The sequence below is a fragment of the Geospiza fortis genome, unplaced genomic scaffold (assembly GCF_000277835.1).
Source record: "Geospiza fortis unplaced genomic scaffold, GeoFor_1.0 scaffold96, whole genome shotgun sequence".
Taxonomy (NCBI): Eukaryota; Metazoa; Chordata; class Aves; order Passeriformes; family Thraupidae; genus Geospiza; species Geospiza fortis.
In genome coordinates, this window is record NW_005054454.1 from 985,268 (window position 1) to 991,579 (window position 6,312).

Sequence of the window (6,312 nt, forward strand, 5' to 3'; positions counted from 1 at the left end):
TTGGAGGCTGGTAGCACAGATGGCTCCACAGCTACAGCCGAAGCTCATTTATCCTGAAAGCTGAGCTCAGACCCTCTGTGGATAACCCAGATAACATCTCAAGGCCTGGGATGTACCAAAGTCATGAATATGGATTTGCATTTTGGGTATTCAATACCTGTACAGATAAAAGGGCTCTGTAATCACCTGTAAATTTGGTGTGTGTATTTGGGAATTATCCCACAATAAACACACACTTTGTAACTTTAAACTGTTAGAGAGTCTTTGTCCATCACAGTTGGATATCGGTACTGGATCAATATCCATATTTTTAATAAATCAACCTGAGCACGGTTGTCCCTGCAGGTGAAGTGTCCACTCCTGGGACACCTCAGGAGCCCCTGCATGCCCTTGTTAGCGTTCGGAAACCTATAACCATGAAATAGATCATATGTCAGTGATTTTATTAAGAGCTCTGGCTATCAGGGGTATTTTCAACCCAAATCTGACTCCAGCCATACATTCAAGATGAACATGTTTTTATATTCTATCGTTATATAACTCTCATGTTAATTATTAAACTTATATTGTTCTATTGTATACATAGAGTTCAGTCAAGCATGGCCCCTTGTGGTTCCCCCTTAGATTTCTAACATAGTTTCTCATGATTCTTCTTATGGTTATACAATAATTATATTTAATTACTAAACAATCATCACATCTAACAATTATATCATTTATCATACTGCTTACGCAGGTGCAGTGATCTGGCAAAACACAAAGCCGAACATTTTCAGAGTCTACTTTTAACATTTTCCCCCATTATCACCCTCACTGCAGCCAGGGAGCAGCTGACAGGAATTGCTTGTCCTGCTTTGCTTCCAGCCGGGGAGAATGAGGAGCAGGGAAACAACAGAGGAGAAATGACACTTGTGGAACAAGGCTGGAATAATCAACTGTGACAAAGACATCCCCACATGTCCAGCTGTCCCAGGGGGAGGGAGGGGAGCTGCTCAGGGACTCTGCGCTCAGACTGACAAATCAGAGGAACTGGGGAGCAGAAACAGCACCTGGGGCCAGCCCATCATCACTGAGGGGAGTTCATGAATGAAAGGCCTGAGGAGAGAGCAGATGGCTCCATGGGCAGCTCCAGGAGGGATTCAGGCTGCCCCAGCATGTTTGGAAGAGCACTCCTGATGAAGGGAATGATGAATGACTGGGAGCAAGAGAGAGGAGGGAGATCAGAGGAGCCGAACTGGAGCTTGACAATGAAATAGCCCAAAGTACTCAAACAAATCGGCTCGAGCTCTGGGCAGGGCTTGTCTCCATTTGTGCCTCTGCTCAGCTCAGCACAAGGGTTTGGAGCAAGTTCACTTCTTCTGCATCTTCACTTGGTGTGCTCTGCTCCTGCCTTGGAGCAACGATGGGAACCCTGGCCAGCTCCAACCCCTGCCTGTCCCTGTGTCTGTCCCTGTGTCTGTCCCTGTGTCTGTCCCTGTGTGCAGAGGTCAGAGCAGGCCCAGGCTCTGCTCCAGGCCCAGCAATGGCCCCAGAGCCACGGGCAGGGCCTGAGCCCAGCAATTCCCCTGCACAGGAGGCACAACTTGTGCCCTGGGCAGGGCCCGAGCTGGAGCAGAGCCCAGAGAGGGGCTGGAGTCTCCTCCTGGGACATTCCAGAATGGAACCCCACAATCCCTGGGCTCTGGGTGACCCCAGGTGAGCACTGTGGGCCCTTCCAGCCTCACCCATCCCAGGACTCCGTGCTTAGGCTCCGGCCCAGCGCTGAGTTTAAAACACTTTGCAGGTTTACCTTGCTGAGCCTGGGTGAAATCACATCAGGTCCTTACAGAAATAAATAAATCCATTAAACCCAGGCCTTGTTTCAATTCCCGAGAGGTTGCACAGTTCTGGATCTTTTTCAGGAAGCTGAACCAAGTCAAACACCACCAGATCTCGGAGTTAAACCAGTTTGAAAAAGAGAACAAGATCTTCCCAGAACTTCACTCAAATGGAGTCCTGCAAAAATCCTTTCTGTGAGGGTAAAAGGGGGCTGGGATGGAATTCCCAGAGCAGCGGGGGCTGCCCCTGGACCCCTGGCAGTGCCCAAGGCCAGGCTGGAGCAGCCTGGAACAGTGGGAGGTGTCCCTGCCATGGCAGGGACACCTCCCACTGTCCCAGGCTGCTCCAGCCCAGTGTCCAGCCGGGGACACTGCCAGGGATCCAGGGGCAGCCCCAGCTTTTTGGGGCATGATGAAATCATAAAATATGGACAAGAAATAGAAAATTGCCTGAGGTCATCTTTTGATCTCTGAAGTTCCAACCATGACCCTTCATTTCAGAGCTGACCGAAACTCCGAACTTCTTTTCTCATCCAAGTTCTGACGCTTTTAATTTTGGGATCAATCCAAGTGTGAAAGCAGAGGGAGAGGCTGGGCCAGGAGGGATTTAGGTTGGATTTGAGGGCAAGGTTCTTGCCCAGAGGGTGCTGGCACTGCCCAGGCTGCCCAGGGAATGGGCACGGCCCCGAGGCTGCCACAGCTCCAGGAGCCTTTGGCCAGCGCTGCCAGGGATGCCCAGGCTGGGCTTGGTGGGCTCTGGGGGGTCCCTGGGGGTTTATTCCCACTCAGGATATTCCATTATTCCATCAAAGTTTTTCAGCAATTTCCCAAGAAATGGCCAATCTGGAAGAAAACAAGAATCAAACCTGGTTTTTTAATTGCTTCAATTGTAGCCAGAGTCCATTTTAAACCTTTCCATCTTCATTTTAGACTATATCCCATCTTGTAGAAATTCTCTTTCTTCCTATTTTCCTGCCATTCCATGACTAATCAATGGAATTATGCACTGACTAATACCAGCATGTCATAACATGACACAGCATCATTTCAATCTCCTCCTCTTTCACCCAAAAATGCCATTTTTAACAGCATTAAGGGCAGTTGCTGCCTGGCACTGATCAAAACATTCTTTTTTTCCCCTCATAGGGTAGTTTGGTGCTTTGACACAGAAAAGAAAGGAAGATGAAATATTTCAGTCAGCTCTCAGCAGAAGTTACTCTCAATTATTTGAGAATCAAATCAAAAAATCCAATGGAAGTGATGGGATGTTTGATCTGGGTGTCACTCTGTGTGTACAACACCACGTACAATACCCAGAGATAGCTGAAAACCCTGAAAAATACAAAATAAAACACAATAAAAATATTTTTAAATCAAAAACCCCCACTACAATTATATAAAATAAGGTTATTTCTCCAACAATTCCCAGAAATAGCTGAAAACTGTGAAAAATACAAAATAAAACATGATAAATATTTTGAAATCAAAATCTCCTGCTACAATGATATAGAGGTTATTTCCCCAACATTTCCTAGAAATAGTTGAAAACCCTGAAAAATACAAAATAAAACATATTAAAAATATTTTAAATCAAAACCCCCACTACAATTATATAAAGGTTATTTCCCCAACAATTCTCAGAGATAGCTGAAAACCCTAAAAAATACAAACTAAAACAGAATAAAAATAATTTTAAAATCAAAACCCCCACTACAATTATATAAAAGAAGTTTATTTCCCCAACAATTCCCAGAAATAACTGAAAACCATAAAAAATACAAACTAAAACAGAATAAAAAACTAATTTTAAAATCAACCCCCCACTACAGTTATATGAAATAAGGTTATTTCCCCAACAATTCCCAGCAATAGCTGAAAACTGTGAAAAATACAAAATAAAACACATTAAAAATGTTTTAAAATCAACCCCCCCCACTACAGTTATATAAAATAAGTTTATTTCCCCAACAATTCCCAGAAATAACTGAAAGCCATAAAAAATACAAACTAAAACAGAATAAAAATAATTTTAAAATCAAAACCCCCAGGACAATTGTGGAAAATGAGGTTGTTTCTCACACAAAAGGTGCAGCAGGAGGGAAAGAGCTGCGATCTGTTGGATTCTGCAGCAATTTTTGATCCCAGATTTGGCTCCACCTGGGTGGTAAAAACCTCTCCCTTTGAAGATGGAGCAGCCACTTCTGGGAGAGCAGCAATAAAATGGGAATTGGCCGGGGAATTGTGTCCCTCAAAGGGAAGGAAGTGATAAAAAATCCATTATTCCAAATTCTCCTAATTTCTGCAAGCACCCCTTAGCTCCAAGGTTTTCCTTCAGGTGACCTGGGATACTCTGGAATAATTTAAAATTCCAGGAGAATTCCTGGAATCATTTAAAAAATAATTTAAAATTCCAGGGGAACTGGTATCAATATGCAGCCTCACCAGGACTCTTTATTTGTAGGGAGAGGTTTCCATGGAATCCCAGAATTTCCTGGGACCCGCAGGGATCATCCAGTGCCACTCCAGGCATTCCCAAAATCCCACCCTGTCCCAGTGCTCCTGGAGCTCTTTTAATGAGGCTGTAAAAAATGATAAAATGAAATAAAAATGCAGATTTCCAGGCACTGAAACATCCTTTGGGATGTGGGCAGGGATGTGGGGCCACCATCACCTCCCCAGCAGCCACCAGGATTTTCCAAACTGGTTTTTGATCAATTGCTGATTGTCCTCGGCAATTAAAAGAGAATAAAAGAGGTGAAATTAAAAATAAAGAAATCTGGGATGGTGGAAGGTGGCCCTGCCCATGGCCAGGGGTTGGAGTGGGATGATCTTCAAGGTCCCTTCCAACCCAAACTGCTCCATGGTTCTCACTTGTCCCACCTGGAAGGGGAAGGGTCTGTAGGGATAAAGGGAAGAGGAGAGGAAGAGGAAGAAGAAGAGAAGGAGAAGAGGAAGGAGAAGAGGAAGGAGAAGAGAAAGAAGAGAAAGAAGAGGAAGAAGAGGAAGAAGAGGAAGAAGAGGAGGGAGAAGAAGGAGAAGGAGAAGGAGAAGGAGAAGGAGAAGGAGAAGGAGAAGGAGAAGGAGAAGAAAAGAAGAAGGAGGAGAAGAAAAGAAGAAGGAGAAGGAGAAGAAGAAGAAGAAGAAGAAGGAGACCCTGGGCTTGGAGAAGGAGGAGAAGAAGAAGAGAGAAGAGAAGAGAAGAGAAGAGAAGAGAAGAGAAGAGAAGAGAAGAGAAGAGAAGAGAAGAGAAGAGAAGAGAAGAGAAGAGAAGAGAAGAGAAGAGAAGAGAAGAGAAGAGAAGAGAAGAGAAGAGAAGAGAAGAGAAGAGAAGAGAAGAGAAGCTCCAAACTCCAGGAGCAGCTCCATGGTCAAGGCTGGATTTGGAGAACATGCTCCCGGCAGATTCCAGGGTGGGATGGGATCAGGGACAGTGACAGCAGAACCCCACAGAGTCTCAGGAGGGAAACAAACATTGGAGGCTGCAGGATGCCAATTTGTACCTCAATATTGCCCTGATTTCACAGGAAAACATTCCAATAAAAATGGTGGTTACTGGGAACTGAGGGGCACCTGATCAGCTCCATAACCTCTGCAGGGAAATCCCAGAATCCCTGAAAGACTGAGGTGGGAGAGCCCTTTAGGATCACCCAAAAACCACCAGCACCACCCCAAACCCTGTCCCTGTCCCCAAGGCCACATCCAGACTGCTCTGGGACAATTCCAGGGACTCCAAACCTCCCTGGGCAGCTCAGCCCAAGGCCTGACCACTCTGCCAGGGAAATTTTCTGTGCCAGTCTCCTCCCTCAGGGATTCTCCAGCCCCTTCCCAGCTCCCTCAGGGATTCTCCAGCCCCTTCCCAGCTCCCTCAGGGATTCTCCAGCCCCTTCCCAGCTCCCTCAGGGATTCTCCAGCCCCTTCCCAGCTCCGTTCCCTGCCCTGGACACGCTCCAGCCCCTCCAGGGCTCTCCTGCAGGACCAGGACTGGGCACAGCCCTCGAGGGACCCCAGCACAGAGGGACAATCCCTGCCCTGCTCCTGCTGCACACACAATTCCTCACCCAGCCCAGGATGTTCTTGGCCTTCTTGGCCACCTGGGCACCCCTGGGCTCATCCCCTGCCATCCAGGGACAGAACATTCCCCAGGCAGCTCCCTGGCCATTGCCAATGACAGGAACACTCCATGAGGAGAATCCCAAAGAGCTGCAATTGCCTCAGGAAAGCACTGAAGGAGAGATGAGAGAAGAAGAATAGGGGGAAATTAATTTAATTATAGGAGACACCTGATGCAGCTTGAAATCAAACAAAGTGAAAAAGCCTCCAAAGTGCAGCTTGCTACCAGAGGGAGAGGATTGGTTTGGTTCCTGACAATGAGGCTCAAATGAAAAACTAAAATTGGAGTTCTTTGTACCAATAAAAAAAAAGAAAAGAAAAAATAATAGAAAAGAGGAAGAAAAAAAAGGAAAGGGAAGGAAAGGGAAGGGTAGGGAAGGGAAGG